The following is a 25,596-nucleotide window of genomic DNA, read 5'->3' on the forward strand; positions in this document are numbered from 1 at the left end:
AAAAGGAAGACCTTCCTGGAATCATTCTCTAGTCATCCAGTGACTCCATCCTAGAGTCAGCCAGGGATAGTAGGTCGTCATCCGGATCCATCCTGATGTATGTGTATAGGCCAAAATATTTAAATGAGATTACTCTAGAGTTACCACAGAAACTACTCCAGGATGAATTCCGATTACTTCCAGTCATGATCTTGTATTACTCCAGGATGCCCACATGACAACTTCAGGATGGATGGGGATTACTCGGGGATGACCCAAAAGACAACTTCACGATGGGTGGGGAATTAGTCCAGGATGACCCCATGACAACTTCAGGATGGGTAGGAGGACCCCATGACAACTTTAGGATGGGTTTGGAATTGTGAACATTTATTGCAGACAACTTCAGGAGGCGTTATTTCATGTTGCTTCCAAATGATTTAGGAACAGGGTTTTGATTCCTTGTGTGCAGGAAAGGTGGTATTACTTTAGGGGGAGTCTAGTTAGATTCATAGTGTACTGGAAAACCTCAAGGGAATTTGCAGCTTTCAATTTTCATCTTTGCTAGAACACTTAAATGTCATTAACCAAGTTCACTGATTTAGTATACAAAACCAATCCACCCCACAATGTCACAAACCAACCTGTAAAATCACTCATTTCAGTTCTCACCTCTAGCTAACATGGCATTGCATCCAATAAACTCCCACAATTACAAATCACTGCGCTAAAATACACACTTTCAATGACCTAACAGAATCCGTTTAAGGTCTACCTGCATGACAGAACGCCGATTACTTCACTCAATATCACTATGAGCAGCTAACAATTGGTTCGACCATTCACCACACCCAAGAACACTAGCTGACCAACAGAAATCATACACAATAGCAGAAAAACATGTACCATTTACAAGTTGGCACCAACCTACAAATTCACCAGACCAACTATATAGTTCGACACACAAGAGCACTTGCATCTTCAGTTTCACAGAGCAGCATGTGAGCAACAATTACGTTTTCGATTATTAGCAGTGGCTGATGTAGCAACCAAACTCGTTGTGGGTATGTTCCAATTTCATTGTTTTTAAAGACTGTAATCTGAATGATTGAGCAGGTGTGTGGGAACGTTGAAGTGCCACTTTACTGTCCAAACAGGCATGACCGTCATACTGTGCCAGGGACACACTGTTGAGAAGACGTGGTGATAGAGTTGATCTTGTCAAATTAGATCTGTCCGACAAAACTTTTTTTAGCAGACAATTGACTGTTACTTTATTTGTATTTATTACGTTTATATAACGCTTTACGCCAAAACGCTTTACATTATAACAAGGATACATACAACATGATAACTAGAAGCATAATTACAAACATGAGACAAGCATTAAAAACAATATGTAGAACAATTTAACTAGGTTAAAGGAGTGAAGGAGGGAGGAGAGTTACAGGGAGTCAGGGGGGAATAAGATGAAGTTTCAAGGGGAGTAGAGGAAGCGTAAGAGGGAGGTGAGAGAAGAGGAAGGGAAGTGATGATGAAAGTCAGGACGGGGAAAGGAGAAGAGATTTCAAGGAGGCGCAGAAGGAGGAGGTGGTGATAATGGAGCGGATAGAGAGAGGTAGAGTGTGTGTAGGGGACACGGAGTTGAAAGAAATGTAAATGAGAAGAGGCACAAGGGGAGGGAGGAACAGTAAGTAGGAAGAGATCAGCTGAATGGAGAGAGCGGAAGGGAGTGTAGAAAGGAGAGGAAAGACAAGGGGAGCAAGATCATGAAGAGATTTAAAAACGAGACAAAGGAAGTGAAATTGAAGTTGGGAGTGAAAGGGAAGCCAGCCAAGGTAAGAGAGCTAAGAGGAAATGGAGTCATGAGGAGTGACAGGAGAGAAGTCAGACATGCAAGCGGAGGGGGGTGTGAGAGGAGGGGGAGGAGGGGAGAGGAATAGGAAGGGGAGCGAAGAAAGTTTTGCGTAGAGTATTTGGAGGAGAAAAAGTCAGCAAAGTTAGAAGGAGAGAGGGAAGAGGTGGCTGAGGGGTCAGGAGTAGGCGGGGAGAAAAGACGAGAAAGGGTCTGACAGATGCGACGAGGGTGAGAGGCTTGTGATTGGAGAAGGTTAGAGAAGTAGGAACGTTTAGCAGAGCTGAGGCAAGAGTCATAAAGAGTGGTATGAGAAGTAGGAGGCTTGATTAGCAAGAGAGCAGAGTTTGAGTCAGCGTCGCTCAAGGCGACGACGCATGGACAGAAGTTGAGGGGATAGCCAGGGTTGAGAAGGTTTGCGGGTAGGGTGGAAAGAAGTTGATCGAGGCTGGAAGAGATAGAAGAGGAGAGAGGATAAAGCTTCATTAGCCGATAGAAAGGAGAAGTCAGGAAGGGGGGGGTGAGGAAGAGCAGGAATCGAGAAAGAGAGAAGGGCAAATGTTACGGAGGTCCCGTCGAGAGAAGGGGATGGGAGAAGGAGTGGAAAGAGGGAGAGGGGAGTGGGGGGAAAAAGGTGAGCATAGCATGATCTGAGGTAGTTGGGAAGGGTAGAGGCTGGGGAGGGGGAGTAGGTAGAAATAAAGAGGAGGTCAAGAGTGGGGCTAGATGAGTGGGTAGGAGAAGTAGGGAGGGGAGAGGGGAGGTAGGAATCAAGGATGGAAGACGAGGTGGGAAGGTTGATGGCAAGAGGGGAGGTGAAGGTTGAAGTTGACGAGTACAGTGAGGGGAGAAGGGGAAGGGATTTTAGAGAGAGGAGCTGGTCAAGGTCATCAGAGGAGGAGAGGGGGGCAGGTGGTCTGTAGATGATTAGAAAGGAGATAGCATGGGGAGAAGTAAAGGATTTGTACAGGTATTCGAAGGAAGGGAATGTAAGAGGCATGGTGGGGGGGGGGGCATTTAGGGTGGTAGAGAAGACCACCACCACGACCAGAAGGACGGGAGACATGAGAAAAGGAGGTGGTGGTGGTGGTGAGGGAAACGGGTACAGTAGAGTTGTGAGGGGGGATCCAGGTTTCAGTAATACAGAGAAAATTAAGGTTAATTCGAAAGAATATGTCAAGAACAGCTGCGGTTTTATTGCAGAGGGATCTAGCATTCCAAAGGGCAATATTTATGAAACTGGAGGGGCCGACGATGGTGTTGCGATGGGGTAAGGGTGGGTAAATGAGGTTAGGTTGGAGAGGGAGAGAAGGAGGTAGAAGGGGTGAGTAGGGGAAGAGGTTGCACGCAGGGATGGTCAGGAGGATGAGGGAGAGGGGTAGAAGGGGAAGGAAGCAAGGGTGAATGGGGAAGAGGAGAAAGGAGCGAAGAGAAAGGTGGGTGAGGAGAGGGGAGTCCTGTAACGCGCATGACGAGGGGGAGCAAGTGGGCTTGGCGGGAGGGAATAGTGAGAGTTAGTAAAGAGGCTAAAAAGTGCGAGGAAGTAGAGAGAATGAGCGCTAGAAAGGTGGAGGGAGAGGGGTACAGAAGAGGTTAGAGGTCACAGCAGAGTGGAGAGGGCCTGCAGCGTTCAAGTTAGCAGGTAACTGATGCGTAGCAGCAGATGTGACAGGGAAAGGAGAGTAAAGGTGCAGGTCAAGGGAACACGCAAGAGATAGGGAGCCGGAGAATTATATATACTTTATAGTCCAATATTTTGTAGTTGCTGCACAGCTACCTTTGTGAACTGCAACATTACACAGAGACAGCTGCCAATTTACTGCAGAGTTTTTTTAATTGTCCAGGTGAAGTAACAGAGGCGGGTTCTGAGGAAGGAATGTAGGAGGAATGAAGAACACTAGCCAGCCATACCAAAAGACTTAGGTTTTCCAGCTTTTGTGACCATAAGCCATTAATAAGTTTGGGAATAGTGGGTTTCCACCAATCAGCTTTTACAATACAATTCTCATGTTTTTTTTTTTCACTGCATCTTCTTCTATTTCACGCAACACTTCGTTTTCCAGTGCTTCCCAGATTGCACCAGTAGCTGCTTTTTCTCCATGGCCTCTTTTTAAAGCCTCACTTAGTGCCTCTGCATCACAATAGGTTTTAATTATTTCATCATGTGTTTTCTGTGTATTAATACACGATTATTTGGCTGCAGGTATAAAAAAGGCAAGTTAAAACTTCATAACGGGACTATCAATACAGCAAACGTTTTGCATGAGCTGTACACTGGGGTGACTCCCCTTAAGCGCAATCCTATACGGCCCCTTGGTTTCATTTTTGCTTATTCTTGCGCTCCTTGGCGCTTTCCCTCCCTCCCCATGCAGCTACCCACAACTCAGTCTAGCTGCACACATACTCTGACTTGGACTATGGTCCCCGAGAGCGGTCAACCCATAACACTTTGACAAAAACATAAGAGAAATCATGTAGACCATCTATACTTTAGAGTTACTCTAGAGGAAAGAGATGTTGTAAAAGAGTGGTGGGCATTGTGCTGCACTCATCTGCCTTTAGACCATCCCAATGGTATGTAAGGCGCTATATAAATGCAAAAAAAATAAAGAAAAATAACGTGTGAAAAAAAGGGAATACCTCCGCATGGAGATGCCAGTTGTACACTCCTCCCAGAATCAAATAGATGAACACAAAAATACATTGGTTACCTGACTGGAAAGGCACTTCAGCCTTGAAATCCTTTTCTTCAGGTATTTCTCTTCTACTTTCATCAAGACCCTCTATTAGCCATTAACAATTAACTTCACCAGGAATTGCCAAAGGCTCAAATTCTGCATCCTTTCAAATACACAGAATTGTCGGAATCAAAGTTCAAGAATGCCATGATATGCGTTATTGCCTAAAAGAATAAAAACATAAAATAAAAAAAAAGTACATTTAGTATGCTTCAAGTATTTGTGAAACAAGTCCGTAACCAAAACCATTAATATATAGTGGGCTTGCTATGGATGTTCCTGCCTGTGTCCCGATTTGTGACTGAAGCGTCTCTTTGTGCTTGTAAAGGAAACAGGGACCCGGAAATAGGAGGGTATGCAAGGACAGAAACCATGTCCAAAGTGATCTTTTCTGGGGTGAACAAAAAGTAAATATCACACCTTAGCAGGCAGGCCTTTGCTAATATGAGCCAGGCACTATCCTCCAGAAGGGTAAGAAGTCCCCCATACGCCATCGCTACTGTGCCATAAATTATGCACTACAGCTGAAGCACTCATGAGCAGTGGAAAAATTCTGCAAAAAGTAAACCAATCCATGGGTACATTTTGCAGAGGCATGGTTTCTCACACATGCGCCACGGCCCGATACACGCAAACAGTTTATTATTTTTTAAAACTTATTTATTGTCATTTTCAACAAAACAAAGTCAGCACTGTGCTTACAAATCTCAATAGACCCCCCTCCCTCCTCCCTCCGCCCCATCTCCGGTACATCCCAACAACCCCCAGGGTACATCACAGTCCATGTGTCCTTAACATACACGTGCCACATAATAGATTGTATCAACTGTGTACCCTCGAATGTTAACAGCAGAGCGTCTCTTCCACCTTATCCTAGATCCTGCCATTACCCATTTGTATAATAAAACACATCATTTATCACTAGCCGCAGCCGTAGATTACACTTCCTCCGTGTCTTCAGATTGTTGTATCGAAGTGTGAATACGCATCCCAAATGTTACCGACATTGCCACGGCCTTGGCTTAGAGACCCCCCCCCCCAATCCATTTTCCATTTCAATACAATAGGTCTGTCTTCCATTGCGATTGTCTAGGGCTCCATTTCCCCCTCCCCCTGCCCCTTCCATTGCATTGCATTGCATTGCTACCCGTCACTTGGCTAGTATGAGCAGTAAACTAATCAATTTCCTGGTGTGTTTGGGGATATCTTTAGTATAACCCAGCAGTCCTATCAATGGTTCTGGGCGTATCGTTTGGCCCGTGATGCCACTAACAGCGTCAAATACCTCCTCCCAGTATCGTATGATCGTGCAATTCCAGGACACATGAAGAAAGTCTGCCTGTTCCATGCTGCATCTCCCTTTGGCATCTGGGAAGTATCATTTTAGTTTAGACGGGGTATAATAAAACTGGTGTATGTATTTGAAGTGGACTAGTTTTAATCTTGCATTAACGGCTCCTTTTCCCCCTCACAATAATACGTCCACATATCTTCCAAAATTTCCCTTCCCAAGGTTCTTTCCCATTTTACCTTTGGCGAGGCCCGATCCGTACTCCTGGTGGGCATGTACATAATGTATGAACCAGACGTCACTTTGCGTCCTAATATACCCTGTAGTAATGTATCCAATATAGGGGAGATCTGAGGCTGGTCAGGGAGTGTGGTGAATACCTGGTGCAGGCTTACCCTTAAGCGGTAATACAAGAATGTGTCCAAAGCCAACAATGCCCCTTTCCCCTTCAGCTCCTCCAATGTTATAAACTTCCCTTCTGGGAAGAGTTCTCTGAAGTTGGAGACCCACGAAGTTGGAGCCCCAACCTTTTCATCAAAGCTACAAACCCTGATTCCGTGGTAATAAGGATCTCTGGTACATACATGACAGGAAGGCAGGGTGAATATAGAACCTCCCCCTCTTTTTATGCTTAAGGCGCGTCCATGCTCTGCAGGTCACTTCTACCAAGTTTCGTGTTGTGTGCACTCTGCCTGGTGCTGTACAAATAACCGATCTAAGGAGGTCTGGTGCTGCTACTGCTCGTTCCACTCCCACATGCCTCCACCCCCCGGTGCCTCATACCAGTGCTTAAGATTTCCCTCCAGTGCCACATTATGTTTCAATGTCGGGTAAATGCCAGTCCCCCTACATGAATAGGTGCCACCAACTTGTCCCAAGATACTCTAGCAGGTTTTCCCGCCAACAAGAACTGCATGATTGCCGACTTTACATTACGAAAGTATTCCCCAGGTATTCCTATCGGAGTGTTCAGAAATACATAATGAATCTAGGGAGTAGTGTCATTTTGACGAGGGATACCTGACCGTACAGATTTCAAGGGAGGTTTTTTCATCGCATCATCGCCGCTCAAGCTTGGTCAAGGACTCTCAGGTAATTGCTATAGTATACCACAGTTTCATCCCTGGCAACAGATTCCCAAATAGCGAGTCCGAGTCATGTGCCAGTGGAAACCACAGCCATCATGGTATTGTTCCACTGTTTCCGTCAGTGGGAAGAGCACAGACTTCGAAGCATTCACTTTTAGCCCCCATATTTCCCAGAAACTAGGGTCTTTAACAAACAGCACCATGTCATCGGTGTATAATGAAATGACTATCCTATGATTGTGTAACCTTACCCCCCGGTGCGTATGTAGTTCTCTTATCCATTCGGCAAATGGCTCAAACGCTAAGGCGAAGAGCAACAGCGAGAGTGGACATCCCTGTCGTGTTCCCCTCTCAAAGGCCATTAGTGGTGTCAGCTGATCACTCACCCTCACCCTGGCCACCGGTTGTGTAAAGCAGCTTGACCATAGCAATATAATCAATCGTAATACAACAAACAAGAGCGGCCACGCAACCGATTCGAATGCCTTAGTGGCATCCAGTAGGCCTGCCATTATCGAGTCCTCAGGTTATACTGCTGCAATTATCCCGAACATCCTCCGAAGACAATACAAGATACATCGCCCCAGGATGAAACCCGCCTGGTCCGCCCGCACCATCGCCTGCATCATTGGCAACAGCCGTGATGCAAGAATCTTTGCTAAAAGGTTATTATCTCGTTAATTAGCGAGATTGGGCGATGAGAGGAACAGTCATTACTGGGTTTGTCTGGCTTCAACAGCACCACGACTATCGCTTTCCTCAGTGTGTCTGGCAGGGACCCATTTCCTAGAATATAGTGGAACATTTCTAGTAGGTGGGGGCCCAATCTTTCTGCATAGTAATTGTAGAATTCTGAACCCATCGGGACTCCAGCGACTTCCCATTCGGCAAAGATTTAATAGCGTTCAGTACTTCCGACAATGCCAGAGGACAGTTTAGTTGTACTCTCTGATCATCGGAGCACCAATGCAAGGCAACTTGTTCCAGATACTCCTTAATGTCTGTCGGAGACACACATATGGGAAGAGTATAAATGATTATAGAATTTGAAGAACTGCCGCACTAGTTCAGTATCTTTGAATCAGTCCCTCCCCTGCTTGTCTGCGATAATCAGAATCCTGCCACTCAGCTCATCCATTTTGATTGCTCTGGTCAATGTCGCAATAGGTTTGTACCCTTCCCCATATTGGCGCACGTTTGTCCGACTACCGATATACTTTACTTCCCGTAGAGCCAATGCCTGAAATTCTTGTAACCACGTCAGAATCTCAGCTGGTTCACGATTCGTAGGATTCAGGGATGCAGCCTGTAACTCTCGTATACAGTTTTCCTTAAACTCTAGTTCTCGTCTTATCGGTCTTAGAATCCCTGTTTCTTTGGAAATACATTCTCCTCTTAACACACATCCCCTTAACACACATTTAAAAACACTCCCATAATGTCTCCGCTGATTGCACCGATCCCACATACTCCTCATAAAAGTTATCTATGGCCTGTGTTATGCTCTGCCGAAAGGCTATCAGTGAGGCCCTTGCTCTTAAAGCGCCAGGAAAGCGTCCCTTCACCCTTCCCAACAGGTTCATTTGAAGTATCACGGGGGCATGTCCGGAAAGCGTGCGGGCGTATATCCCTACTCCCGCCACCCGCTCCATTAGTGAAAGTGAGATCAGAAAGAAATCCAATCTCGATGCCGAGTTGTGAGGACTCGAGTGGCAGATATACTGCCTCGCCTCCCCGATTGCGTACTCTCCATATATCTGCAATATCGCATGAGAGAGCCATGCCCTGTAACCAATTGGTCCCTCTGTTCCCAGACCCCTGGCTTCCTCCCATCCGGTCAAGTGCTGGCTGCATCACCGCGTTAAAGTCACCAGCCCCAATGATTTCCCCAGGGGGCAACTCCCCAAGTTGCCAATCTCCCCACTCCATTGTTTCTACTGTATTCTGATTTGGCCCATAATAGTTAATTAGATTATAGAATTCCCCCTGGGGTGCCTTAAACAATGAGACCTCTGCCTTCCCAGTCTTTCTCCACTCTGGTTTGATGAAACCCCACATTGCTATGTATTAAGGTGCCCACCCCTCTCGCGTACGAATAGTATGAGAAGTACCTGTGAACCCCATGTTTTCCCGAACTAAGATTCCATGTCTGACGTTAAATGTGTCTCCTGCAGAACTGCTATTCCTACTCAATGTCGTTGCACATACAGCAATATTTTCTGACATTTGGTGGGGCATTTCAACCCCCTAATGTTCCAGGTTTAGAAGTTAAGTGTAGCCATGCACTTCATTTAACAAAAAAAAGCCAGTCCTTACCGTCTGTCCACTGTACAGTCGGGGCTACAATTGCCATTCGTCCTCCTCTATCATGACACTCCCATTGCATATTTGAATAGTGACACATAACATACGCCTGTGGCACGGTTCTGCTAGGCGTCAGGAGAGATGCGATTATTGTGTCAGTTGTACCATATAAGCCCCCCTCCCCCACCGACAACCCGAAATGTGGTGCTTTCAAGGGCTTGTCGCCATCATCATCAGCGCCTTGTCACAAGGATATGTTTCTGCAGTGTCCAATCAGTCATTGTTCCCCCTCACACGGGTGTTCCTCAATTGCGTCTCCAGGAACGACGTGGCTTCCTCCGGAGTGTTGAGGAAAAGCGCTGTGCCATCATGCTCAACTCTTACTTTAGCCGGGAACATCACTGCAGTCATCCCTTGATCCCGCAGCCGTTTGACTTCCAGAAACATCTTCGACGCCTGCACCTTACCCGAGAAATCTGGGAACAGTTTGTTTGTGCTGTCTTTATAGTGGACCATCCCTTTCTCTCAAGCCTTACAGAGAGCCACATCCAGGTCCCAATAGTTCAACAGATGAGCTATGACCGGGCGAGGTGGAGCACCCGAGATGGGTTTCCTCCCACTCAGTATTTGGTGCGCTCTTTCCACTATACACAGCTCAGAAAACCCCTCAGGGCCCAGAGCCTCCTGCAGTATTTCTTCCACTAGGGTCTCCATGTTCTTCCGATTGGTCGTCTCCAGAAGCCCAATAATTCTGAGGTTATTCCTCCTTGATCTGGAGTCTAAATCTTCCCGTTTGTCGATAAGCTCTTTTAGGGCTCTTCTCATTCCAGGCATCTCCCTGGTCGCAGAGGGGGGACACATCCTCCAGCTCCGAGACTCTTCTTTCTGCCTCGTCCAACCGCTCCCCATCTTTGTCTAGGCGGACCTGCATGTGATCCACCTTGCAAGTGAGCAAGTCCAGTTTACCATCCAAGGATTGAATGTTGGACTGTAGCTGTGTAAACATCTCCTTAATGTCCTGGAATGTGCCTGCCAGATCTTGTAGGTGGCGCCTGGGGTGTGCATCAGATGCAGTCTCCATTGTTTTGCTAGATTTAGCCAGTGCGAGTGAATCAAATTATAGCTTCACCTGGCGCTTGCCTCCTTTCCCCGATTTGGACATTGCAGGTTATTTGGGTATTAGGTGGCCGCAGGGCTACCACCACTCTTAATCCTCATTTTGTGTACTCCACCACAACAACCTGAGTCACACACAACTAAGATAATTGGCAGTGCCCTGCTTGCCGTGCCCAAGCAAGTGGTACCACCCCCGCCCTCCACCACGAGCGACCAACAGGATTGGGGTGTTGGCAGGTTGACCAGACCACCATCAGCTGTTTAGTTGCCCCGTCAATTACTGTATGGACCTGTGCCTCTACGGAGCCGTCAATGAGACCTGGGATGGACTTGCCCTCAACCTTGGGCTCTGCTGTGACAGGTTTCAGCTACTTTATCGTGGCACCTGTGGTTAGATGCTGGCAACCCAGTTATTATATCTGTGGTCATGGGCACTTCAGATCAGTGGTAGCGTAGTGGCAGTTCACCCACCACTGTTTGTTTCAGCGGACACTGATCTTTTTGCCCCCAGGCAATGTGTATTTTCCTTCTTGAATGGATTCAATTCTGTGATGGACCATGTGGAGTTCTCCAGGTTATGAGATGGCCCAGCCTTGTGTCTGGGTTTTGTCTGATCCGACGCTGCACGGCCGGAGTGGGCCCCTGATAGGGAAAGTTTGTATGCAGTATCCTCTGGTAACGCAAAAAAACGACTGACTATAGGTATAGGAAACCCAACCTTTGGTATAAGCTGGTCCTACACAGTTTTGGTAGCGTGTTGAGCAGCCAGGCTTATCTCAAGAGGGGTCAATGTGAGCTGTAGTGGAGTTACACAGAGATTTACAGTTACAAGTATTCAAATAAGCTCTTACACTCAAGGTTTCTGGAATAAACAAGCATTAATTTGTCATTTAGAATAAGTCTTCTTCAGAAGGGAGCAATATAACAGTAACACTCAAATACACTTCATGAAATACACACTCTTAATATCTATAAATCAGTAGATACCCTTTTGGGATGGCCTACACATGCAACCTACACCCTCAGGTGACTTCAATTGCTAGGGTGCTGGGGACATTATGATTCTAAATGCAACAGTGATATATTATAGTAATAAGTCAAAGGAAAATATTTAGAACAAAACAAGAGACCACAAATATTCTTAAACAGGCAAATACTTTCAGATCCTCCAATAACAGTCATTCAGTGGAAGAGGCTAAGCCAAAGTCAATAACCAAAAGTCTATGTAAGCTGAAGCACTTATTTGTAGGTAAGTAGAAAGTATTTGCACATTGTTTTAGAAGTCTTTGAAGAAATGAAGAATCAAATGTAGGGCCACAAGCTCATTAGACTTGCGAGTAGTAGAAGATGTAAGCAACTCTACAGTAAGAGGTAAGTTCTCTCACTTTTTACAGTGCCTTGAAAATGAAGAAAAGGTGCAGCAGAGGACTCCTGTTCAGCTCTGCAGATCCCACTGTTCCTGGGTCTCAGTCGTGGGTACAAGAGGGAGGATGTCGGGGGGACCCCTGCACTGTACTGGGACGGTCAAAACTCACAACCGGCAAACTTCACTTTCACTGGATGTTCAGTGTTTCAGCTCCTCGCATCTACCGCAAATAGCAACACTGCGGTTCCTAGCTGTCGAGGTGCCTTTTTCTTGCTTCTGGGGTCCAGCACTCTGTTGAGGGGGCTCAGGCTAGGTTAGTCCTGCTTCCTGGGAGTCCAGAGGATCTTCCTGGAGCTCTAGGCCAGCTTAAAAGCAATGCACACAATCTGGTGCTCCTCACCCAGGCTATACGGTTTCCAGCAGCAACTCTATGGAAATGAGACCAGCTCTGAGATGGATGTCCAGATGGCTTACTTTGGAGTTGATTGGTTCCACCAACTCAAGGGGAGAAGTTGTCCTTGCAGGGGCTTCTCCGTCGATGCGAACTTGGTGTTTCGGCACTGCAGCAGTGCTTCACCGGGCAAACCAATGGTCCAGGAGTTGCAGCAGGCGTTCTCTTCAAGTTCTTCTTTGGTTCCTTCAGCCAGTGGTCGACTGCCTTCCAAGCCAAAAGACTCGCCTTTTATTCAGTTCTCTCCCATTCATTCCAACTTAGCTGTCACACGCCCAGCAGGGTGGCTGTCCTTGCCGGACAGTCAGCCTGTCATCACAGAGTGCATTTGGGTCTCCTGGGAGACTAAGCACAGGGAGTTTCGGGCACCTCTCTCACTTCCCGACTACCCCAGACACCCTGGAGCCAGAGGCAGGCTCACTCGTAAATCCCGCCAAAGGCAAAACAAACAATGGGACCAAACCTGGTTTGGCGCACAGAGTAAATCTCAAGAAGGACCTTTCCACAAAGAAATGGCGAAAAAAGAAGACTGGGGCCATTTTGACAAAAATGGCACCCTTGGGTGTTTTACTGCAGCTGCGAATGCAGCCCACGGTAAATGCACACCATGGTAGTTAAAACGAAACCACTGCCACCAGGCACTCAATGAGAAAAGAATTCAACACAGGTGGGCTGGACAAAGACTGATATGCAAATGGGTATTTCCCCATCTGTGAATGGTACAGTGAGCAAAAAGCAGATGGCTGCGAACTCTCAATGTGGTTAACAACCACTGAACAGGTTATCATGCCTTGTTCTTCCGAGAGAGGGGCGCCTGCTACCTTTGCTGAATTCTTTGAAGGAACTTGGGGTTGGTCACCCTCGGTTACGTGGGGGCAACCAGACGTGGACTCCCTGCTCACTGTGCTTAGAGAGGCTCAGCTTCACCTTACTGATTATGCCGAACAAGGCTGAAACACGTGTATGGGGTTGCTGTTGGTACTCTTGTTCAGAGAGGAATTGCCATAGCATTTAGGTGCTGGGCTGCCCATGTGGGCGGGACAAAGACTGATATGCAAATGGATATTTCCCATCTGTGAATGGTACAGTGAGCAAAAAGCAGATGGCTGCGAACTCTCAATGTGGTTAACAACCACTGAACAGGTTATCATGCCTTGTTACATAAGAAGCTAGACAAAAGGGATACTAGGTAACCCTTCCAGCACCCTATTGTAAGAGTGTGTTCTGGGTCTATAAAGTTACAAATTTAAGTCAAGTCAATTTCTCTTTACTGCTCTTGGAAACAGTAGTTTAACCAAGAGAAAGTAGTCAAGCCTTTGGGAAATCTGAAAGACTTCCCTGTGCCACTGCACCAAAGGTGCTGTCTGACAATGTAAAAGATGATGCCTATGGAGTTTGTCAGACTCCACAACCAAAAGAAACAGTGTACAAAATCCCATTAAAATAAATGAGTGGGGAAAAAAGGGTCTCACTCCTTCCAGGTTGAAAATAAATCAAGTCCTCAAAATCCAGCAAAGCTGCTGGGGGTTTGTAAGGTGGAGGGAATTAGCACATTTCTGAGAATTCTCCGTAACAGCCCCATCTCAGGGCACCGCTATGTAATGCAGGCTCACAGGTTCTCCTTAAATTCCACTCCTTAATTGATAACTGCCTTCCTCTTCGGGTGACCCAATCCTCCCCGAGACTGTTTCCATACATCAAGGCCGGAAGAGGGGGTGGGGGGGTGGCGGTCTCCCTCCATCTCGCACTCAACACAACAGGGATCCTTATGTTGCCCAATAAACGCCTGCTCTCGGTTAGGGAGAATTCTCATAAATGGCTAATTTCCCTTACCTACCGAGTCCCTCAGCAGCTTTTTTTCACCTGGTAAGAGTGTGAGCTTTTTCCCACTCTTACATGCGTTTTGTTGTGTGCGTTTTTACCCTTTGTGTGATCTTGGGCTTTGGAGCCTCACCTACACTATGAGCATCATTTTTGTGTGTGTGTGTGTTACACAGCACCTTCAGTGCAGTGACACAGGGTTGTCTTTTAGACTTCCCACTGGCTCCATTTTTCTGGGACAGACTACTGTCTCCCAGAAACATCTAAAGTTGCCATTAACTTTAAGTAGAGTCTTTAAACTACAGACCCATCTTACATGGAGTATTGGAAAGGGTTAATTCTTATCCCTTTTTATCTGTTTCTCTTGGAGCACTGTTCGCTCCCTTTTCATCAAGACTTGGCTGGTGGCAGTGGTAACTACCCTAATTTTTCTACCGCGTTTATCTTATATAACCCTGGTATAGTTTTAGGCTATTTTAGTAGCCTCGAACATAAACCCGCTTGACCAAATAGATTTTATTTCAGCTCTGGCTGGGTTTATTCGCCATTTCTTTTTGGTCTCACGTGTTTTACTCTGCGCACCAAACCAGGTTTGGTTCCTTTGGTCACCGTCTTTTCGCGAGCTTCTGCACAGAAGCCCTCCTTAAGGCGCCTGAAAGTCTGGGTTGGCAGGATGTGAGGGAGGGGTCTAAGGACCCCTGCCATAGGTTCCCTTGGTAACCCAAGTTGCACTCTTGTTTGATTGGTTGGGGGACTGTCCTTGCCAGGACAGCCACCCTGCTGTATGATTGACAGTCAGGCTGTGAATGGGGGAAAACTGCATAAAAAGCAGGTCTCTTAGACCGAGTCGCCACTGGAACGAAAGAACAGACGATGTGCTGACAGAAGAGCACCCCTACCATGACTGAACTGCCCAGTGAAGCCCTGCTGCAGGTCTGAATCCTCAAACTCCAACGACAGAAGATCCTCCCGGAATCTTCTTCCTTTGAGCTAGTGGGACCAACCAGTTCGCCCAAACTCCAAACACCAGGACCCCTCCACTGGTCAAATTCGCTGTACAGAGCTACAGTGGGACGAATAGCCAGGAAGGTCGGACCCTGCTTGGGTTTTAAGGAGCGCACCTTTTATTCATTGCTTTGCTCTGCTGCTGGTTTCTTCCCTGGGTGGTGAAGGACCCTCCAGTCTTCCAACTTCGTGTCAGTCCGACAGTCGCTTCAGGAACCGTGAGCCTGCTAGAACTACCAGGAACGCTCGCCTCAGCTACAGCTTCCTCTCTGTAGGTACTGTGCAAATCCGGTTGTTTGTTTCGTTCAGCCGCAGTGAAAGTGTTTGAAATCTTTCTCCAATCCGAGGGTTTGTCCTTTTCTTCTCTTTGAACTAACTTTTCTGCCAACCAACCTCGTCCGGAACCCATGGCATGAACTTTACCCCGAACTACCCTGAACCATGCGATCTTGGGCAAAACACTTTTGTCCTTTTTACTTTGGCCCCAAGCCTTTTCTACCTGATTCTATCACTGTAGTTCCTCTTGCTCAATTGCCCCCCCCCCCCCCCCCCCGAGTACTTACCTTTTGGTGTGGTTCGATTTCTATTAACTTTGTCTTTCCCTCCCTTTTAAATTTCTGTAGTGCCATTTTGCGAGCTTAACTTGTCTCAAACTTATTGGGAGTGGTGTGGTGTATTAAGAGTGGGGTTTTTAAACTGCTTTACTTTAATGAGACGTTGTAAAACTGATGTGTAAATAAATGTATATTCTTTTACTCAGAAACCTTCAGTCAGTGTTTGTTTGAATCATAGTAATTGCTGTCCTTTGTTTAACTATTGATACTGCTCACTTGCTCTTGAGATAAGTCTGGCTGCTCAGCCATCGCTAGCACTTTACTGTGTAGTACAGGCTTGTACCAAAAGGTGAATTTGTACTGTCACTTGTACTCTTAATTGTGTGTGTTGTTTCCAAAGGGTACTTACTGCATATAATTCTGCCAAACACTCCCTGTGCACGCCGAGGTGCGCTGCCGATGGGACTTGCACTCTAGCAGGCAACGCGTCAATTGTAAAGTTGGTAGGTATTGCTGTTACCGCCCAGAGGGCTCGCATTACCCTGCCATAGCCCTTTGATTGTTCCAATTGTCTACGCCACTGTGCGGTGTGTGTCGGGTGAAGGCCTTGTCTAAGTGCTTCAGACTACAATGATACTCAGAGCCAACGCAGGGTTCTCACCTGCCGCATACACCAGCAGTGTTCACCCCAGGCCGATGCAGCAGTGGTAGGTCTGTCCTTCCGCCGACTCTACGGTGCAGGTCTTGTTCCCGCCCAGGGAGGGGCGCAGTGTCCCCAGCCCCCAGGCTCATGGTTGGTGGCTCAGGATCCCAGGAGCTCACCAGCAGTCCAACCTTCCCTTCTGTAAATCTGGCACTGCCGTATTCCACCTCGATCTTCTGGTTGGGCAACCCCATGCAGACCGTGCCCGCGGGGGCGCTCCCCGGACCTCCTCTGCATTCCTCTCAGCAGCCGGGTAACAGACTGCTCACAGCTCACTCAGTCAGCTGTCCAGAAGTGGTATAGTCTGGGATGCCTTTCCATGCCGCAGCCACATTTATAGACCTGCTGTTTGCCAACCTTCTCAGCCAGGAAGGGAGGCCTTGATCATGTGTCAAAAGCTCCTCCGCTAACTTGTTGCTTCTTGTGCGCCTGCAGGCCAGTTCACAGAGGCAGTTGCGGGGTTTAACAGCTGCGATTTTTGTCAGGATTTCTCCCTCCCGATGCAGTGACTGCTCCCTCCACGTTATTACTTCTCAAAGAGAAGTTCCAACGGGGGAATCCACCGGATAGCATCCCGGATCTAGATTAGGTGCGTAAGGGCTCACGGGCCTGCGGCCATCTTGGTCAGGCTCTCTAGCGGCCCTCGGTAATAAGCTATATGAGGAAGACCTGGACCTATTCATACGGAACATTGTGGGGGCATTGGAGAAGCAAACCAACTTGTTTGACCCCCAAGCCCCCCTAAGAAAATTGTACCAGGCTTGGGCCCTCCTATACACATGGACTCCAAAATGTTTATCAGTTGCAAATGGTTATCACACACTTGTGAAGAATGGTGCCCCAAATGGAGGTGTGGGTGCCAAACACTAAATTCTTTCAAAATCATTGCTTGCAATAACTCAAATTAGATTAGGGGGCAAATATTTGTAAACACAGCATTCAAAATGTTTTGCTACAGAGGAGTTGACTAATAGTATTGGATAGGAAAGGCAGAACCACCCATTCATTGATGTTACAAGTACTTTGAGACTGGTTCTGAGATGGTTTCCTATCAGTTCAGCAACACATGAAAGATCATACTCCGTCTATGTGTGCTAATAATGGAAACGCAATGCCGACATCAACCCTCCTCCAAAGCTCCAGCTTCTTCTTGAATGCTGATATTTTTGCGTTCGTAGCCAATGATGTGAATTCTGTGCCTTGAAGGACTAGGTTTAGAAATGTTAGCTTTTGTCGCCATAGTAAGCTAACAGTACAAGCCAGCGTGAATCACACAGAGGGTCTTCTTTAGTCTGGTCTAAACCCAGGAGAAAGTTTGTTCCCAAGTTCATAAACGCAATTTAAAAACATTTACCCTGGAGAGCCACCTGACCTTCGTGTGAAAGAAAGCATCATGTTCAGCTCGCATTTCTGCACATAATGTGGCAAACAGACAGGATCTTGTGGGGTGCATCTTAATGAAATGTTCAATCTTTACAACAGAAGTCAGCACCTCAGAGTTCATTCCCCATATTGCGCAAAGGCAAAGCTTCCCGGTGTATCACAGTGTGTCCACAATATATGTGAAGCTACTGCCAACACTTGCTTTTAACCCAGCTCTAGTACCACACATTGAAGGAGCACCAACTTTGTAAATACCAACACACGCCTCCCACCTTAGGCAGTGGAAGTAGTTCATGTCAAAGACTATAGATGCAGTTGCTCTGCCCTGAAATGGTTTACAAAATGAGAAATCCTCAAAGTTCCCTTTTCCATGGCAGTACCTCACATAAGCAATCAAATGTGCTTCTTTTGAAATATCAGTGGCCTCATCCAACTGTAGGGCAAACTGACTGACTGTTTCAAGTGCGATATCAATTCTATACTGATATCAGAAGACAAGTCAGTGATGTGGCGGAGAGTATTGTGGTGTCAGACACAGGGACACTTGCATTTCTCTGCTGCACTGTCACCAAGCATTACCCGGTTGACAGCGAGAATTGTTGGCAGAATTACTTTCCCCAGCATCTGTAAAAGGCTTTTTGTTTTTGCCCAGACTTTTTGTTTGTGCCCAGGTAATGTGGTTAGAAGCTTCGAAAGCATTTGCAGGTACTAAAACCACATTATTAACAGTGTCTTTTTGTTTTTCTTTGCCTTGCAGTTACCATACAAATAAATCCCTGGTCTTTGTTTCCAAATGCTGCCTTAATTGTGTTGCCTTCAGGCTGCCATTTACAAATGTAGCATCACAAACCGGGGCTTACTTCTCCAGCAACTGCAATCCATGTGAACCTAAAGTCCAAATAAGACATATTTTCATATGTTTTGCTTTTCTTTTGTCTACCTCTCCTTCGGCTTCTCGTTTGAGATTTCTACCATCTTTGGGCACTAGGAAACGACCCGGTTCTATGTGATATGTCTGCATTTTAAAGCCTGAACCCAAAAATGTTTTCATATACTGCCCGCCCCTCCCCCCCTTCGTCCCCACCCGTTCAAGGAGGGGGATTAACCCCCAATTCCCCACCCACCACCGGCATCAACACACGCATCCTACCCACAGACACACACACAAACAGTCCAAACCTCACCTCTGCCTCCTGCGACAACTCCACTGGGGCTCAGAGTCTTTCAGCCGCTGCGTGCAGGGGTTTGACAAGTGCGATCGTTTGATTTAGAAAGACTGCTCAGTGCGGTCACAGAGCAGCCTTTCTAAAATCGAGCCCGCCACCCCCCAATCGGTACAGTGAAAAAGATCTTTTCACTTAGTACCAATGATGCATCTAAAAAAAAGGAGCCAGAATCTGTGAAAACATTGCAAACCCCCCATTTTAGTGCATGTCACGTTCGTTTTTTAAAAACCATTTCAAGTTTTCAAAAATGAATGCCTCAAAAAAAAAAGACAAAATAAATAAAACATTAAAACCCACATTGCTATAAGTCTCAGAAGACTCCCTGTTCAAATTGTAAAGTCAGAGCTCGAATATTTTTTTGAAGTGTAGTCCTGGACTAGTCCACAGAGTGGCGGCAAAAACCACTCCTGGATGCACATTGCACAGGCAATTCTACTGAAACCAATGGTACATAGAGAAAAGAAATCGTTACCTGCCAGCGTGACTAGTCAAGTGCTTCACTGGATTTTTCTTGCTGGGACACAGGTGTTTAGGTTGATACTGTGCGCTTGGATTGATGCTGCTGTAATGAAAACAAATAGTCAAGGATACACGGGTCTACCCGAGACTTCAAAATTAAGATTGTTTGAACAGGGGTTAAAAAACCAGCTCTTGGGTGTTAGGCATCAGCTAGTAAGCAGGACCCAATGCTGGGAAACCAGGAGAAAGTACACAGTGCACTGTAAATGCAACTCCCACATGAGATGTGAACTTTCAGTACGGCCTGAAACTGGACATGAGAAAGGAACAGGCTTGAGATTGTGACTCCTAACTATACCTTTAAAATTCCCCCACCATCACCCACAGCAAAATACAGTCGTTTTAAAAAAAGTTATTCTTACCGTCGGCAAGTCCTACTACAGATGTCAGGATTTTTTATGGTGCCACTGCTGCTGGGAACTTTGCGGTCCTAGAAGGCATGATAGAGCCAATGTGTGTTCCTGCAATTGAAAAAGTAGAATAAAAAAATATCATAGACGTACCAGATTGACCGTTGTTAGGCAGAATCCTGCGCAGTGCCCTTAGGGACCACTACACACAATTAAGACTACAAGTGGCAATACAAGTTCACCTTTGGTACAAGCCTGTACTACACTGTTAAAGTGGTAGCAGTAGCGGAGCAGCCAGACTTATCTCAAGAGCAAATGAGCAGTAGTAGAGATTACACAAAGGACCACAATTACTGTGACTCAAGCAAACACTGACTCAAGGTTTTTGGTTGAAAAGTAAAAGTACATTTATTTTCAACCATCTGTTTGCAAAACACTTCACCTCTATTAAAATCACACGAAAAATACACTACACACAACCAATTCACTTGGGATGAAACAACTCAAGGTAAGTACCTTATGATTTTTCGGACCGGTGTTGTGAAACAAAAGACGTTACCGGGAATACATAAGTGATAACTTTTTGACAGTAATGACAGTTCGGTCTTACTAGAGATACATGTATCCATGGGAAGAAATGTTACCGGGGTAAAACCACACTTAGCACCCGAGTTACCAAAAGAGAGTTGGGGGCAAAAATCAGCAGCAATACTTTTGTCAAGGCAGACAGAATCAAAGAACACTTTCTAACCCAAAGATAAAAGTCAATAGGCCTGCGCCAGTGTTAGGTGGAACAGGGTTCCTGTTGTCGAGAATCACACAGTCAGATAGTTCAAGATTCAATGATACCAGGAGTACTTGGATATTGTTAAACGAGGATGCAAGTTATAAGAAGGAGAAAAGACAAGCAGAGCCTTGGATGAGGAGAAAAGGGTTCACCCTAGTCCCGCGAAGTCGGACACAGTACCTTATTCTTTGAAGAAGCTGGTGCCACAGCAGTTGTTCCTGGTAGTTTCCCGCCAACTCACAGTTCCTGGCGCTTCAGTCGTGGGGACAAGAAGGACGTCTGGAGTGAGTTGCACTACCCAGGGGTGAGGCCAGCAGCAGCGACGGTTAATAAAAAGGTGCGCTCCATTAAAACAGGAGAGGCTCTTCAGATGGCTATCACCACTACAGCAGTGTGCAGCGATTTCGACCACGAAGAGGATCCTCTTGCTGTGGAAGATGAGCTGGTAGACCCCCACCAGGCTCAAGGGAAGAAGATTCCAGACTGGATCTTCTCTGGTCGTCGAAGAGTACATGGCTCAGGACTGCAGCAGGGCTTCACAGGGTAGTTGCAGCAGCCGTCTTCTCCGCTTCTCTTCGGTTCCTTGCAGTTCCAGTGGCGACTGACTTCCAGCCCAAGAGTCCTACCTTTTATGTGAAAATCCCCCATTCACACAGCCTGGCCGTCAATCACACAGCAGGGGGGTTGTCCAGCCCGGATAACCACCTCAGCCAATCACGGCAAAGTGCGACTTGGGTTTCCTAAAATACCCTGTGCAGGGGGTGACTACACCCCTCCCTCACATTCAGGCCACCTAGACACCCAGGCGCCAAGAGGAGGGCTTTTGTGCAGAAGCCCGCCAAAAGACGGTGAACAAAGAAGGCAAACCTGGTTTGCCGCGCAAAGTAAAACCCAAGAAGGACTTTAACAAAAAGAAATGTCTAAAGGTTAAAAGAGCAAAACAGAGCTCAGAGAGGCACAGATAAAAAGGGATAATTAACCCTTTCCAGTACTCCATGTAGGATGGTGTAGCGTGGGTCTATAGTTTTAAAGTGACTTTGTAAAGTTAATGGCAACTTTAACTATTTCTGGGGGATGGTAGTCCGCCCCAGAAAATGGAGTCAGAGGGAAGTCTCAAAGACAACCCTGTGTTACTGCACTGAAGGTGCTGTGTAACACACAAACATGGGGCTCATGGAGTGGTGTACTCCATAGCCCAATATCACACAAACAGTAAAAATATACATGGCAAAACACTGGTAAGAGTGGGAAAAAGGCTCACACTCTTACCAAGTGGAAAAAATAAACTCCAGAAATCAAGCAAAGCTGCTGGGGACTCACTAGGTGAGGGAAATTAGCCATAGAATGAGAATTCTCCCCAACAACCGTACCAATATTTGTGCACTACACTCGGCCAGTCAGCGCACATCCTGCACACGGGACCTAGGGTGCAGGGTTCTACCAGTAAATCTCCAAAGTTCCCTATAGCCCAGTCCACCCCAGCTGGCAGAGAGAACAGAGAGCAGTCAGATCACATACCTGAAAACGTGATGCATACTCAGTCACAGACACACAAAAAAATGATTGGGAGAAAGAGCATCAGCGCGTTATATTTTACCCCTTCTATTCCCTGCCTAGAATAGTTGAAAAGTCCAGCCTGCTGGCATTCCAATCATTCATCTACATATCTTACATAGAATCCGACACTGTAGTGCTTAAACCCACTGAGCTAACCTTCGGAAACAATTGAGTGATAGCCATTTAGCTTTTACTGCTGTTCAGTGACAGCGTTGAAGAAGCAGCAGACTCTGCCGCAGCTGCCATGCCAGACACGAGGGACCCTGGCTTCTCTGCAACATATAGTGCCCCATGCAGGTGAAGGCCTGGAATCCACAGCAGGAAGATATATGCAAATTCCACTTCAAATCAAATTCAAATTTACTACATCAAGGAATGCATAGACTCGCTCTATAGCAGATGGCTACCGGGGTAGCTCAGCAGGTTGACAGATCATTGCTTAGACTTATATATGCAAAATATAAATTATGTGTAGTGATATATTGTTCTTGTTTCTTTTAATGCGTTTAAGGTTAAATTTAACCAAAAAACAAATATATGCAAAACTTGTTAATCAAATGACTTTTTGCAATTACTTATAAAAAAGGAAGTGCTATAAAATGTGTTTGCCCAGGGGATGGGTTGAGCTATTTCTGCCTCTGTAGAGAAAAATCAAAAGTTGGCACTCATAAACCCAATTTAATAACTGCTGTCAGAACAGACGCATTTATTTTTCTAATTAACCATTTTGATAAACATAATATCTTTATAAATATAACCTGTGATAAAACACAAAGCAAGGGGCACACAAATTACAGAACGTTGGTGTGGTGCTCCGACAAAAAAATAAAACTAGTGAACGCAAGTTTCAGCAGCTTTTTTGAGTTTGGAAATTACTTTCCTATGACTTTCCTATTTGAACAAGAATAATGCCCAGAATGTAGAATGCCTGCTTCCAACAGTGATCCGACCCCCGCCTCAGTAATGTTCATAGCCCATTGATTCCGATGGTGTCCCTTTTGGGGCAGAAGAAAACAAACATGATAAGCAAACAGAGGCAGGAAATGCGCAAGTGATGGCTGGGTAAAGAAGCACCACAGAGATTAGGTCACTGAGCCCCCAGCTTCCCTCAGCGAAGCTTGGGGCTTGGTAAATAAGGCCTGGTCATGGCTGAGGCAAGCTGGGTCCCAAGATCCGGCCAGAGCCGTCCCATGGACCAGAGGGGTGACGTGGCAGAGGGCAGCCAAGGAAGGGGGGCCGGTTTTGTACACTATCTAGTTCCCCCATGGCAGATTGCTGGAGCCCAGCAATCTGCTGTGGGGGAGCGGGATAACATACAACACCAGCAATGCGGGCTTCCGTCCCCGCACACCTCCTCTCCCCCATAGCCCCGAAGGTGGGGGCACAGAGGGACCAGCATAGCAGTGATCCAGCCAGATTTCTCTCCCCATGCGTTCGCCTTCGTGGGTCCACAGGGGGAGAGGGAAGCAGAGGGACCGGGAAAGTACTGAAAGGCTCGTTTCCTGGCACTGTCTCCAACTCGTGGTGTGGGGGGTGGGGGGTGTGCCGAGAAGCGGCATCGCTTATTAGGCAATTAGACACTGGCAGCACCAGCAGGAAGCAACAACGCAGCAATAATTAGGGGGAAATCAGGAGAAGCTAAAGTTTCAGAGGGAGCAAACCTGACATATCTTGAATAAGAACAAAAACAAGGCTCCCACATCTTTTGTTGGTTTGTACAAACAATTCTCTGGATAGTATTTGGGTTATCACAGTTGCAAAAACAGTACAAACAATGGCAAGTTGAAGTTCACGGAAAATACAACCTGACTTCATAAATAAATGCTGTTAAAATGGGTAATGTTTAATAAAAAAAAGTAATGTTTAAAAACAAATACATAAAAGCTGACATATAAAAACTAACAAAGTGACTAGTGCTCAAAAAAATCACCAACAATTGGTAATGTGCAAAATGTGCTGTAAACCTGTATCTCTCTTATAGATACTATGTTAACATCAAGTGTACCTATATACAAAATGACATCAGGAAGCAACAACGCAGCCTGGACGTGCGATCCAAAATGCAGGAAAGCACAAGTCCAGGCTGCGTTTATTTCATGTTTTGTGGCCATGCCAACACCACACCGAGCATGTGCATGGGGGGGGGGGGGGCAGTGGCTCCCCATGCATAGTTAAGTGAGACCCAAAAAAAATGTAAAGTATTTTCTCTTTTCTTGCCATCCTGGACCACGCCGCCCACCGCAGGCAAGGGCGCCCCACAGATTGAAGACCTCTGCCTACAGTATGTCTAGTTTTAAGGCAAAATACTCACCTGTTATCTTGCTGGCAAGACTATGTATGAGTGTGTATTTTCCCTGTATACTAGCATAGACTTGTGAGAATAGCTCAGGGGCAACGTGCTCGCCTTGGAAACAAATGAAACAGAGCAACATGTAACAATGATGGACCGTCAGTCCATAGGTAAGTTCGAGGGTTCTTTAATGTCCATGTCCTGAACTCCTCCAAAAGACACAGGGAAGGTAGGGGACACTAGATGACACGGGAAACACCGGGCTCACCCCCACACCCATCTTCTCAGCTCACTGCTTCACTATCCTCTCCAACCGTCACCAGCAGAACACCTCCACACAAACATTCCACTGCAGATGACCTCCCACTCACAGCTAATCTGTAGGCCAGAGTACTACACAACACAGGTTTAATCCCGGATGCGCACTTAGAAACCTCTGGGTATTAAGCGCGTTATAACCTATCATAAACATGCAGGGATCTAGTCAGTGAGACAACACAGGGAAATGAAGGAACTCTGTCCCGTACAGACAGAATAACAAATGCTGAATGAAGAAAGACACCTTGTGGTACAGACTCTGGTCGTACAGCTTAACGCACTGCATGGCAGCACCGAGCGGTAAAGTTAGGCACAACTCCGTGCAATGCTCAAATCAGAACCCAGAAACCATGCCAAGGGAACTTCACATATATCAACCACCGGCGCACTAGGGCTCGGCAGCCCCTGAGGAATGCAAGCCCGCATAAACCTGTGCAGAAAAAGAAGCAAGCATGCTGCTGTGGTAAAAACGCGATTGACATGTGGCTTAATTTCCAAATGGGTGAGTTCACTTCTGTTGTAACATTGAAAGCCATCTGCCTTGAAATTTCTGTTGTAACATTGAAAAACATCTGCCTTGAAATTTCCTCGCGTGCACGGCCCGGCCACAAATCACTTCCGTTTGGGGGCGGAGGGAGCCGGGGATGGGTATACCACACAAGAAGAGACACAAAGAGGCATTGCTGCAACCAAAATCAGAACAGGAAAAACAAACCTACGGAACCTAAATATACCTAGCGCTTCGACACACTTCCAAGATGTATAAGCGTCTTATAAATACACAGTAAAGAAGCCATACCGGCCTGCACACGGCTTGGAGTGCTCCTTCCACCATGTTTCTCTCGCCAAGCAGGTTGGCGACGTTCTACCCAGATGCGACAGAATACGTCATGAC

At 46.4% G+C, this 25,596-nt stretch overlaps 1 long non-coding RNA gene across 1 annotated transcript; it reads right to left on the minus strand.

Moving 5' to 3' along the window:
• Window positions 1–1,241: 1,241 nt before the first annotated feature.
• On the minus strand, window positions 1,242–25,567 carry LOC138528773 (uncharacterized). The gene is made up of 5 exons (XR_011284240.1): window positions 25,501–25,567; window positions 19,762–19,860; window positions 19,353–19,442; window positions 4,546–4,736; window positions 1,242–4,031 (listed from the first exon to the last, which is right to left on the minus strand). It is a non-coding gene; the product is annotated as an uncharacterized lncRNA (long non-coding RNA).
• Between the last annotated feature and the right edge of the window lie 29 nt (window positions 25,568–25,596).

Source organism: Ambystoma mexicanum, chromosome 7q (genome assembly GCF_040938575.1).
Source record: "Ambystoma mexicanum isolate Mex_15411 chromosome 7q, UKY_AmexF1_1, whole genome shotgun sequence".
Taxonomy (NCBI): domain Eukaryota; kingdom Metazoa; phylum Chordata; class Amphibia; order Caudata; family Ambystomatidae; genus Ambystoma; species Ambystoma mexicanum.